The sequence below is a fragment of the Macrobrachium nipponense genome, chromosome 18, assembly GCF_015104395.2.
Source record: "Macrobrachium nipponense isolate FS-2020 chromosome 18, ASM1510439v2, whole genome shotgun sequence".
In the NCBI taxonomy this organism is placed as follows: Eukaryota; Metazoa; Arthropoda; class Malacostraca; order Decapoda; family Palaemonidae; genus Macrobrachium; species Macrobrachium nipponense.
Window position 1 is genome coordinate 36,283,177 of NC_087211.1, and position 14,186 is coordinate 36,297,362.

At 38.2% G+C, this 14,186-nt stretch overlaps 1 protein-coding gene across 1 annotated transcript in view; it reads right to left on the reverse strand.

The window, feature by feature from the left end:
* LOC135196966 (uncharacterized) overlaps nucleotides 1-10,127 on the reverse strand; it is a 251,826-nt gene extending 241,699 nt beyond the window's left edge. Inside the window, exon 1 of the mRNA XM_064223833.1 lies at nucleotides 10,049-10,127. The gene's annotated coding sequence lies outside the window, so the exon portion shown is untranslated. The remainder of the gene's footprint in view (nucleotides 1-10,048) is intronic.
* Between the last annotated feature and the right edge of the window lie 4,059 nt (nucleotides 10,128-14,186).

Genomic DNA, 14,186 nt, shown 5'->3' on the forward strand with positions numbered 1-14,186 from the left:
GGAAATCACCAACTTGAATAATTTTGTCTGGAACAGAAACTTACATCGTACCGAGAGTGAGCAGTTCACGACGATCCCGTAGTAAATGTAGGCTACAGGGCGTCATTTTGAATCACTGACAGTGGAGCCTCAAAGTAGACAGAGGCAACAGATGACATTCACAATGTAATCGAAGTAAAATACTTACTTTTAAACAGCCAGTTACATATAGCATCTGAATTAATATAATTCTAGGGCCACATAACAAGGTGATATAATATTCCTAATTAAAACCCATTTCTGAACCATTAAACTTTTATAAATTCTATTTCATATATCCCTTCGGTTAGATTATAAATTTAGATCAACATTTTCATATTTGTATCAATTTTGCAGGTAGCTGATCCATCACCTTGTTTTCAAAATAGTAGAAGTTCTAAATGCAGTACAGGACTACATTATTGTCCTTCTATATACAACTTTGAGTAATTACAGTTAAATCAAAACTTGTCTGAAAATGCCTTGATAGACAATAAGTATTGAACATAAGTGGATGTTCTTATCTACAAAAAAGAAAAAATCCTTGTAAGTTACAAGATATATATGAATGAACACGTATTCACAACAAAACTTTTCTTGTGAATGCATGTTCCTAATCGACAATGACTGTCAGCAGACAACAAACACAGTGAATAACCGTTAATGGAAAAGACATCATTTCCAAGAAAAAAAAAAAGAATCGTATGTTATAGGATACATATATGTGTGTGCGCGTGTTTGTCTACTTATTCGCGTCAAATAAGTTTACCTACACTTGTTCATGACAAAGAATTTTAGTCTTTTGTTCCACTTAGCCGTTCTTGCATCAGACAACTGTCCGCATTCGGATTTACAGTAACAATAAAAGTCTGCACTTAAAGGAATGACCTAATAATGAATTTGTCCGGCTGTTGGAAAGCGCTGGATCTACATTTACTGTCACCGATATAATCTAGAGCCTTTCTATACGTTTTTCATTCTTATACCCATGAGGCTGCTACTAAGCACCTGCTAAGCACAAGTCGTATACGATTTCTTCTCGGCATCCCGTCATGAGTATTTAATTCTGAGGGCACCATCTTGAGATACTTTGACACTACCAGTGCTGGTTATCCCTGCTGCGACTAAAATTTGTCAACTCTCAGAAAGTTCAGACTAAGAAATAGCCAGTAGCCCAATTTCAACATAGACTGAACTGATGTGAAAAGATTTGCAGGTTCGCGGTCTTTTAAGGCCGTTCTGCCTGATGGTTTGCAAGTTTATAGATTATGGTAACATTGCTCTGCCCCTGTTGACCTAGACAGTCAATTGTGTAGCTACATAGTGATTAGTCTACCATGGTCACTCGTTGCCAAGGTAGTACAGAGAGGCGTGAGGCCAGCAACCTCATCCCAACAGACTTAATTAAAACTAGGATACCGACACCTTCTGGAGCCACCCAGTCTGAGGAGAAAAAGTGCCAGGTAAATAATAGTAATAATGATAATAATTTGTTAACAGTTGTCATTGGTTAGTGGTATTTGACTGAAATTGCGATGACCTCGATCTACGGCAACAAGCATAAACCAACAGACCATTGTTTACAACACGTGCTGGGTCAGATCAGCAAGGAATACTTCCGCGTTAAATTTCATTTCTACAGACCTGTCACTACTGATTTATGTAAATATATAAGTTCAGATTTTCTGAGCGACTATAAAAAGCCAAGAGATTTCGTTGCATCCTGGTGATGGTTTTTTCGAAGAGTCGCCAAAGGAAAGGGAGCATTTCATTCCAAAACATCCAGACACTAGAAAATCAAGTAAAACATTCGCCGAAGTGTCTTCGGCACAATCGAGTTTTCTGTACAGCAGATAATGCTGTATACAACTCTCAGCCGCGGCACATGAAACTTTCAGCCATGGCTCGGTGGCGGCCTGTGTTGTTGGCACCTAAAACGGTGTCAGACACACGATCATAATTATTTGATATGTTTGACAATATGCAGCCCTCTACCCCCCAATAGTTTTGCTGAGGGCGGACAGAAAAGTGCGGACGGACAGGCAATCAGCCGTCTCAATAGTTTTCTTTTACAGAAAACTAATAAAAATGGATCCACTTTTGCAGGCAACAGGACCCAGTTATAGTACAATATGGCCGTGATATGCAGTTTATATCTAACTGAATGCATATGAGACAAACTTAGTGTTTGAATTACTACATAGGCCAACTAATGCTTCAAGTATTTAGAAGGAAGTTTGAAAAAGGAGAAATTCCAACGATGTCCTCAACTCCAACTCTCACAAAGATGAAAGACACGTGAACTTGAGATGAGTCAGAGAGAGAGAGAGAGAGAGAGAGAGAGAGAGAGAGAGAGAGAGAGGAAATGAGCAACGTTGATCAGGCGCTAAAGACAAAACAAAAGTCGAACGGCTTCCGAAACGATCCAGTCATCCGGATGGACACGAGCGACCGTCATCACCATCCTATAGACCATAAAGGAAAGGGAGAGAGAGAGAGAGGTTACGAAAACATCTTGCAACTGCTGCTGTGAATTCGAGGGCGAGAGAAAGGAAATGGTGAACAGAACAGCGAACAGTGAAGCATGTTAGAGGTGGTGAACAATGACACAGTCGACACAAATCAAACTATGACGTAACCGTCGTCGTCAGCAGAACGCTATCAGATGGAGAAAGACGAGAAGAAAACGTTACATTGCAGAACAGCCAAAGTCTGTTGCAGCCAATATACAGACGGAGTCAGAATAGACAGACAGTGCAGGGGCGTCATTTGTGGGCCTGGCGGCGGGGGACACTTGATATGTGTGTGTGTGTGTGGCACTCCTGTTTGCTGCTTTATTAACTCAATACACCTCTTATTTGGCTTCAAAATGTTCCAAAATTCCTTAGAGCGGCACCCCCCCCTTACCCCCAGCTGATAGGGCTCACTTTGCTCGTTGTAGGACATTTCTACAAAATGAAACAGTGAGGTGAAAAACTTTGAAGTGATAAAAATCATATTTTACATAATATGTACTGTAGTCTCAGATGGGTACTACTGTTTATCGATTTATTTACCACTAAATTAATGTAGTGTGTTTGTATAAATGAACGTAGATGATATTCTTATTGCACTGAAATTCTTCTTAAGGCTAAGTAATAGGTGTTTCATTTACCCTTTTCAATGCTTACATAACTATTTGTTGGCCGGCATACAGGTCTCACCTAGAGGGGGCGGATGTCATAAAATGTACGCTAAGGACTTGGAACAACATTTCAATGGAATAATGGATTGTATATCACATGGGCTCAGTAGCGTAGCAGAAGGGGATCTCGTGCCCCCTTAAGGCCGGTTTACACGGGGAGGGTTCACTGGCGCCAGTAACTAGCGGCAAGTAAATTTCCAGGAGAGTAAGCGTTAGCACGAGGACAGTGTTTTTGGTAGAAGTTGCCGCCAGTAGCGAGCAAGATGTCTTCTGACATAGATGAAACAATTGATGCTGCTTACGTCATTCTCGCTAGAGAAGTACAGTTGCTCATCAAAAAGAAAAGGAAGATGCCCAAAATCTGGGCGAGAAAATATTTACTTCCAATTCAATCAGAGCATCTCTTATTTCTTGAAGCGCTACATCCCGCTTATTACGATTCTTGTAATCGTTATGTCTAATGTTCCACAAACATTCAAATTCCTCGTATTTATCCAAAAACTTCATTATATCCTCGGTATTCCACTTCTCTGACATGATGATCTATCTGAAGGCAAGTGACAACTGGGAAAGTTTGCTTTTGCACGGGCATAGTTACTGGCGCCAGTAGCTCGAGTGTCCGGATAGTGGCCAGTAAAGTAGCCGAGATTTTAACTCTACTTGCCGCTATCCTGGACAGTAAACTCTCCAGGACAGTTTACTAACTTTGCCTTTGCACAGGGATAGTTTGCTGACGCCAGTGTCAACTATCCCCGTATAAACGGGCCTTTATTGTCTGAGTTTCTAAATGACAGATCTTAAAAAGAAAAAAATTAAGTGAGAGAGAGAGAGAGAGAGAGAGAGAGAGAGAGAGAGAGATGGTGAACTCACTTAAGGAAAAAAAACTAAAGCAGATTGGGCTTATTAAATCAGAAAGTGGAGAGTCGCATAACATATCGTGAAACAGCAAGATCATCACATTTCGTATACTCTTACGGACATTTGACCTTAGTATCAGTAACTACTGATCGAAAATAAAACAAACTTTGATATTGCTTTTAGCTATACCTCTCTCTCTCTCTCTCTCTCTCTCTCTCTCTCTCTCTCTCTCTCCTCTTCTATATATATATATAATATAATATATATATATATATATATATATATATATATGTGTGTGTGTGTGTGTGTGTGTGTGTGTGTGTGTGTGTGTGTGTATGTGAGGCCTTTGTCCTGCAGTGGACTAGCAACGGGTGATGATATATATATACATATATATATATATATATATATATATAATATATATATATCATACATATATATATATATACGTATATATATACATATGTAAATATATATATATATATAGTATATATATATAATATATATATATATTGACATATAATGAAAATGTCAGATAAAGATGGACAAAAAGAATGACAGAATGGGTCCCTAGAGGTTGCAAACGAAGCAGGGGAAGGAAGAGAAGACGATGAATTGATGAGCTAAGAAAATTTGCTGGTATAGAATGGCATAGACACACCATAAACAGACGAGAGTGGAAGGACATGTCTCACGCCTTTGTTCTGCAGTGGACTAGCAACACCTGATGATGATGATGATGTTATATCTATATATTTTATGGTAAATTGGCAATTAATTGTTTTATTTTCAGTATTTTGCATACTGGAAGTCCAGATTTACCATTATTCGGCTACTGTTTATATTCCAATTGTCTGTTGTGATCAGATACAACATTATTTGCATATGAGTAAGAGGCCGCAACATCGAAGAAAAGAATAAACAACGCGCTGAAAAGTTTTTTTATTGTTTTCTTTCTGCTAAAAAATATGTGGGTATTAAGTGCCTGTATATTGAGATATGAAAGTGATTTGTGTAATGAAATATTATCTTTGATCTTAAGGAAAAATAGCAAACACTGAAGAAATGAGGGAAACTTATACAACGAAAATACAAGTGATATATGGATGAAGCTAAAGAGAAAGACCGAAGAGGTATAATGAGAAAAGTGGTGATGTGGAACATTGTATGAATTGAATAAAAAATTAACAGGAATTTGCCAACACTGAATAGGGAAAGAATCCTGAGAACATATCTGGCCAATTCTAATATATGGGTGCGAAACGCGCACAATGGCAATGAGGACTGGAGGACAACAACTGAAATTTTGCAAGAGACTCATTAATTAAGATAGACTAGACTGGGAAGGAAACGTTGACAGCCTTTGGGATACGGATAGGTACCTGGATTTTTGGGGCATGCTAAGAACGGAGAATTTGGAGGGCAATTATATTTGGTGAGAGAGAGAGAGAGAGAGAGAGAGAGAGAGAGAGAGAGAGAGAGAGAGAGAGAGAGAGAGAGACGTGTTACTTTCGTCGGAATAGATGATCATTGATAATAATGTGCTTCACACTGCAGTTGTGCATAACGGCATAGTCATTACTGAAATTTCATAAACAATTTCTTTGATTCATTGAATGTTATTATTTATACGCGGTAGTACAACAGTTGCTTTCATTATTTAGGTTTGGGACAAAATGAAGTGAAACATTGAAATATTATATGTGAGAATTTCCTTTACAACGATTTTTTTCCTAATGTTTTTGTGTATTCACTCGTTTTCGTGCTATCTATCTCTTGCTATAGTTATTAGTGTTTGTCCCATAAGAAATTATTGACTGATTTTTCATTGTGAATTGCCGTCTGTCAGGTAATTGACAGTCAGGAACTACGTTAATGCAATTTTATTCTTGTGAAAACTAAATATATTCGCATGCCCATGTATTTTGTAAAAGTATGTACGTCTCTATTGCATGTCATAATCAGGGTGAAAGAACCACATCTACTCGAGAATGACACTCTTAACGTTATTCTATCTGATTTTCGTTATGTTCTAGCAAGTAGTATCTGCGGTGCGGTTAGCACAGAAAGATGGTTTTACACAAAGACGAAGTTCTTTCGACATAAACGTCAGTAGACGTTTTAGTAACGAAGTGTATTTAAGTACTGTTTTAGCTATGATAATTAATTTATCTTTATACACACACACACACACACACACACACAACACACATATATATGTAATGTATATATATATATATATATATATATATATATATATATATATATATATATATATATATATATATATGTGTGTGTGTGTGTGTGTGTGTGTGTGTGTACATATAAAGTTGTTCTTGGTGAATGTATTGCGCATATCACATATGGTAAGAGTTGAAGGTGTTATTAGATGTTTGTACCTCTCGCCGGAGAAGCCATTAGGAGAGGTCAAGAGATCGGGAGGGGAAAGGATGGGTAGTAGTTGTTCGCTCCTCTGCTTGCCCCTCTAAGGGCGTGTATGCGTTGTGCGTACACTTGCAAGTCAGTTCTGCTTGTGGTAATTGTGTGTGGATTTAGAAAGGGCGACTGCCCCGATTCTCTGAATTTGATTGTAATTTGTTTCATTTGAGCGCCATTGAGTTATAATTCCCATCGAGTGACTAATTTAATCAATTAATTTTAACTTTAAATTCATCAAATGCTTTTCAGTATCACTTCATCTTATTTCACTTCTCCTGTGTTTCAGTCATTATGAATGGTGAATATAAATCGATCTGATAAACTTTTATTGTGTTCATACTTTAAAAGTTATGCAAGTAACTTGTAGAAACGAGGTAACGCATAGCGGTCCTTTAAGGTTTGAAAATCAACCCGTCAGTTACGTTGAGTACTCGCAAGATTTTGAGAGAGAGAGAGAGAGAGAGAGAGAGAGAGAGAGAGAGAGAGAGAGAGAGAGAGAGCGCGTACCTCTTGTCGTATCTCATAGCGACTTATGATCTGAGTTCATGTCTACAGGGACTGCTGAGTAAGTGAAAGTACCAGGGGACTCATTTTGGGGGGGTGCAGTGAGGGGTGCTCGCTCCCCCTCCCCCAGAATCTTTTTAGGGGCCTCCAAATCAGCGATAATATATATATATATATATATATATATTTATATATATATATATATATATATATATATATATATATATATATATGTATGTATGTCTTTGAAAGTTACCAACAGCTTGTCAGACCACCTACAAGCAAAGGAATTGTTTCTATCTGAAGCTTGCTCTCTCCCATACAGTCAACTTTTAAAGAACTAAAGGTCCTGAGAACAGATGAAGGTTTCTCTAATATCTCTAACAAGGCTAAGATTTTCAGCTGCCTATGAGATCGATACAAACTTGAAAGACTCCAATCAAGTAGGCAGACCCAAGAGGATCCAAAAGATCTCATCCAAGTTAAAAGACTTTAACTAATTCAACTGTAGGAATGAGTGAGGGCAAGACAAGTCTTGCTCGTGAGGTATCATTCAAAAGAGTCTATTTTGACATATTAGACAGATTTCTCTCTGTGATGGATAATAGTTTCACTCATAATATGCCACTGATAGCAGCAACGAATGCACTTGACTGTAATTCTAATGACTTTTTAAATGATAAAAAACTGTCTACCATAGTACAGTTTTATAAATATATACATATAGATGAAATCCTTCTAAATTCCCATATTTATGTAGCAGAGTCACTTTCTAGCTAAGAATATAAAGCCTAAGAGTTTGCTTGAATTGTATGGTGAACTCGAAATTCTAAAAATCGTTAAAATTCTCATCACCCTTCCAGTAACTACTGCCAGCAATGAACGACTGTTTTCAGTGCTTAGTTTAGTAAAAACCTATCTACGAACTACTATGAAAAATGAGCACTTGAATGACTTGCTTCTCATGACCTCAGATAAGGTGCTTGTTAAACATCTTAACTACGACATATACTGGTTAATAATTTTGCAAAATTAAGATCAAGGAGGTATCCACTAATGCAGCAGATAATATTTGAAATGCATGAAGGATGTGTTTATTCTGAAATTTCTTTAGATGAACCTTGTTAAAATGCAGCATTTTATCTCTACACATTTTCCCAAGCTTAACATCTTCCTATTCACATCAACTTTTCTTGTTTTCCTGAATGACCCTTGTGTTGGTAGTGAGCTATATTTAATGCATATATTAAATTGCAGACATTCTAGGACCAATACCATAGTTTAGAACTTGGTTTGTTCAGAAATTTCCAATACCTTTTCATCTTCATTTATTATCTCAAAATTTGATCTACAGCATTTTTTAAGGAATAAACATTCTTCAAACTTCCTTTACAAGTGGCTTCAAATTGCCCCTATTTTGTTGATATTTCTAAAACATTTTCTCGGGGGGCCTTACAGCAGAATCCCCCCGGACCTCCCAGCTGGTTAGGCTCGCCTTTTCAGGGCGGGGAAGGGGGGGTGGGCTCTAAGAAACCTTTGGCCCCCACAAGGAAGAATGAAATGACGCCCCTGGAGAGTACTTAATTGGGGTATTATTCATTAATGGTATTGGTGTGTTATCCTCGTTAACAATGAATTGGGTTGAAAGATATCTTACCCGTAACTTAGAAAACGCAAAGGGGGCGTGGTGTTGTTAAGTAAAGCGGCAAATAGACGGTCAATCATAAAGCGCAAAATGAGTGATTGTGCATACATTACCGTCGCGAGTAGCGCTGTCCGTTGGTAAAAGTAGGTGATTGGGCATTTCTCCTTTTGGACAAAGGAATGCCCATTAATGATGTAGTGTTTGTAGCAATGTATGCGCAATCACCTCATTTGAGCCCGAGTCGTCATGGCGAGCAGAGCTGATGATGAGAAATTTTGGTCAGAGTTTTTGGACCAAAATTCACGATTTACCAGACTGTGGAAGGTGAAAAGGGAGTCTTCTTATAAAAACGGGGCATTAAAATCTGAAGGATATACCAGACTGATTGACAAATTTAAGGAAACAGCCAATCGCCAAGAGAGCCTTGGTTGTTCGGAAAATAAACTCTTTCCGCTCAAATTACAGAAGGGAATTAAAGAAGGTTACTAACAGTGAAAAGTTCGGAACTCGATCAGATTATATATTAGCCCTCTGTCAAGCACTATGATAAACGGCTATTCACTATGATGGCAGTGGCCATATAAAGCTGAGTTGCAAGCAAGGAAGGTGCGATGTTTGCAAGAAAAAGGCAAGATACTAATGTACTGAATGCCTAGTCCGATTAAATTTCGTTTAAATTTTGATAAAGGTACAGAGCGTGCATTAGCTTACCACACTGTCAAAATAATTTGTTTGTGAGGGGCTACACTTCCAACATTGTAACAAATAACATGATTTTTTATTTTGGTTCTTCAAATTTTGGCAAGTAGAAAGAATTGCTCAATGATTCCTATATCTAGGAAGTAAAAGGTTAAATGAAATATATCTATTTCTTTTTTGTACATGTAAACATTATCCATATTTGATATATTTACATTAATTTGAATATTCTTGATTTTCATATTGTTATCCTCAACGTGCATGTACTTAAGTAATAAGTATTTGATAAATATATATTGATATGAACTTTGTTTCAACGAATCCTGTTCCATTCTTTATGTAAATAAAAGTTTTTCCATTGCATTTATGGTTATTCAGATATAACCACCCAGATATAATCCTTCAACACAGATATGATAGCAGTACATGTGGAGATATTGCTGCGGTAAACTTCGGCTCATCAAAATGATTGGCCAGTTGCTAGAAATCGAAGAGCACTTGCAAGTGTAGCGTTTGCCGATATTGCATCCCTCATATTTGTATGATTTGTATCTGCTTTCTTGATCAGCGTCATAACATTTTTTAGAAAATCTGCGATTGTAAAATGATCCAGGTGTACAAAGTTCTCATAACCCTTTCGGGAGGACAACAATAATTCTTTTAAGAGATTACCATGAATAAATCTAGAACGTTTTGCATACCTGTCTTTTATCCACAACTGGTTTTCTTGGAATCGTTGCTTTCAAGAGCGAGAATAGTCGCTATACAAGCAACGCTCTTGTTCATGTCGTCACGTTGAGTTGAGGACGGCAACTGATGCATGCGCACCTGACTTCGTGCGTGAGCGTTAAACTAAAGATTGCACACTCGTTTGTTTGCACATAAATGAATGACCGTTTATTTGGCGCTTAAGCTTTTAGCGGTTTTTGACCAAGTAACAACATTAAACATCAGTCCATTAAGTCCATCCACTTACCCTTTTTTCGCCACAATTTAGGTTTGGGACAAAATGAAATGGAAACAAGGAAATGTGTTGAGATTTCAGTTACTTGCACCGTGTAATCCAAACCTATGGTTAGCCGGGTAATTGTAGGCAGAGGAGTGTAACAATGGTATATAATGTAAATGATAACGGATATTTATTTGTTGGACAATGATCTCTGTATATCCAAATATGAAACTAGCAACTGTCAACAAGTAAACTACAGAAAACGTTTTTTTACTGTGATTGTAGAAAACGAAAATCAAACATGGGACTTTATGGCAGACTAAAGCATAGATTCCTATTTCAACACTAGTACGTCAACAATGTTATTTGTACATCATTCCACAGGAGATTTAATGCACAAGAAAGCTCATAGAAGCTTTCACAGAAATAAACTAGAATAGAAATAGCAGTTAATCTCTTCTTTTATATTTTACAGTATGCATCGTTTATATAAATAAGTGACAACGCCTTTACCCCTGCGTTGTCAATAATTTATATAAACGATGCATAATGTAAAATATAAAAAAAAGATTAACTGCTATTTTCATTCTAGTTTATTTAAGTGAAAGCTTCTATGGCGCTTCTATGAGCTTTCTTGGGCATTAAATTTTCTGTGGAATGATGTACAAATAACATTGTCATCGTAGCGTTGAAATAAGAATCTAGGCTTTAGTTTACCACACACACACATCACACACACACACACACACACACACACACACACACACACACACATATATATATATATATATATATAATTATATATATATATATATATATATATATGTGTGTGTGTGTTGTTGTTGTTGTGTGTGTGTGTGTAACTGAATCACGGAAGTTTGGAACGTGATAAATGCATAAATAAAGGTATAAGCGTCTAATTTCCCTTTCCGAGCCGGAGTTGGCATGAGTTATTAGAAAAAGGTCCACACAGTTCTCTGAAACTCTTTCACACCTTGGAACACTTACTGATCAAAAGGAGCACTATTGGTGCGTGCCCAGCTTAATCTAAAAGCAAAAATTTCTTTGTGACTAAAATAAGTAAATCTGTTGGTGTGCAAGTAATGAAGACACCTGGTGTAAACCTCTGGTAACTTATCCCAAAAATGATGCCTTTAGATCCCATGTTCGTGTATAGCCTACAGTCCCTGAATGACGACCTGTGCAAAACATAATTAGAAAAACAAAATGCTGCATGTTAACACATGCAGGGGTTCAATCTTAGACTCATTATTCTTCACCGGAAGTTTCTTTGAAAAATTCTCATTTTTACCATGTGAACCTTATGAAAGAACTCAGACGTATCTGAAATCTCCGGTATTTCTTGTATCATTTAAAGATTTCAATTTTAATGGCAATGACCCACTTGGAGCCAAACCGAAAATTTCCAAAATTACTATTGAAATGTTGAAATGGAGATACTCAGTTCTGTATTTCAAAAGCCTTTTTTGAAGTACTTCATCTACAAAAGCAAGATGCCATTGTCCCTCATGTAGTACCATATGAAAATAAGTCAGGTGACAGTATCGGCAATAATAGGGTTGGCTGGAAGGTCCTCCTCAGTGGGATGCCTAATTAAGGGGAGCAAGGAAACCTGTATCTGGCTGAGAAGCCCTCCTCTAAGCTCGTCATTTCTGGGGGCACCAGGTGGACCCTGTCTGTCTGGAAGGCCCTTCTTTAGGGCTGCATACTTTGTAGGAAGCCCTCTGAAGGCATCTACCCAACAGGGAGGCACTTTGAACCGTACTCTCCTTGAGGAACCCATTGACCTATGACCAGCTGGGAGGCCAACATCCTGAGTTACCTTTGCTAGGGGAGGCTGGGGGCCTTCCTCTGGCGCTGCATTCCCTGTGGGGTCAAGGGGCCCTACCAAGAAGAAAGGGCCTCTTCTGGGCCTACCTTCCTTGTTGGAGACTAGGGAACCTAGGGTGCCCTTAAGGGTCCCAGCCCGGTCAGAAAGTCTTCCTCCTGGGCTGCTTTCATGAGGTAGCTCAAAGGCAATCCTCTGGTAGTGCCTTCCTCAGAGTAGCCTTGGGGACTCACTGCCTCACTGGGAAGCACTCTTTCGTGGATACTCTTGCGGGAGAGATTTGGGTCCTAACCAGGCTGGGACTTTCTTCAGAGAGAGCCTGGGGGCTACGAGAAAGCTTTGGGGATATCTACCCTAGGAGGAGAACTGTGTCCAACTGTGAGGCCTTTTGAAATTGTCTGGGAGACAGAACCCGCTAACCACTGCCCAGCTGGGAGGCTTCGACCCCTCCTGCAAGGATATCTCCTTCCTGGGAGCCTTACAAGGCTACGTGGCCCTTCTCAGTGGTGCCTTCCCTTATAGGCTGGTGACCATCCCCTGGGGCTGCTTCTCCTAGAGCAGCCCGAAGCACATTGGCATCTGTGAAGTCTGTCTCTACTTGGAAGGATTATGTGTGAATGATTTTAATGTAATGATCATTATCATATATTTTTCATTTTTTTTTTTTTCAGGGCGATAAGCAGGGACAGCATTTGATACTACCTTGAGGTTTCATGTTTAACTGATTTGCTTTGCTGAATAAAATTAATATGAGGGAAAGCATTAGTCTTCATTATTTCGGCCAAACCAGAGGGGACAGGATGAGGGTAGGAGGATGGTCAGATAATTTATAAACAGCGCAGGGTTATATTAAGGGAGGCACACGACACCATAGATTTCAGATAACTGAAAGCTAACTTGAAACAGGGGCAGTCTTTGGTTTTCTTACCAGCAGCTACAATGGGCTATGATCCAGACTCCATTTAGATTTCCACCTACATGTGTCACCTACCCCTTGATGACAATCCCCACTCAGTCCTCCATGAGGGTTTGCTGAACCTTTAGTCACTTTGAGAGTCAGTTATCTTCTGACCAAAATGAGGATACCGCACTGAATTTCTTTAATAATGAAGCCACGGACGTATATATCGCAAAGATTCTTCTTCAGTTACATCAGATATTGACTTCAAATTATTTGGATCAGCTGAAAAACTGGACATATCCTCTGGAGTGTTGTTTGTATTAGTCTCACATTCTAGATCCAAGTTTACATTTTATATGTTGCAAATTTCTAACTCAAGTTTACGCTCATTATTTGATTTAGCTTTGCTTGATGCATTTCATCGGCACAAACTCAGCTGATAAGCAATCGTTATTTTCATTCTTTTTACTTTTGTTTGTTTGTTTAATCGCTGATTGGTGCAACGTTCTTACCGAGAAGCAGCTTTCTAATTCTATTTTTATAGATAACAGCACCCAGGTGATCATGCAATCCACTCATCTGTTTGTAACACCCAAAGATTTTTCTAGTGGGTCCTTATTCAATTATCATGTTTCTACATTATAGTTTTTTTCATCAACATCTGATATAGACCCATTCACGAATGACACGATTGGAAATTGTAATGTGTGCTTGATCTTGCGTTGCATACTCTTATTTTTGTCATTGCATTGATAATTTTACACAGAAGAGTTTTCTGGTTACCTCAGTCAGTTTCATATGCATTCCCTGATTTTACATCTCCAGTCATGCATGATGAATTCATGATATCAAACAGTCATTTGTCAAAGAGACAAATTTCACAGTAACCTTCCAGATCGTGCATAATCTTGTGAGCTAGATAGACCATATTCTGTACGTGCCTTACTTGACTTTTCCTTCGTACAAGAATCAGAAATCAATATTCAATTGTCAAAACAAAACCCCTTTGTTATAAAATGATTTCTTGTCAGTTTTATATGTGGGGCATCGGGAAATACGAGTATTTCCCTATCATGACATGTTTTTTTTTTTTTTTATTGTACCTTGCTTTAATTTTATTGAGTCTATCTCAAAAGCCTA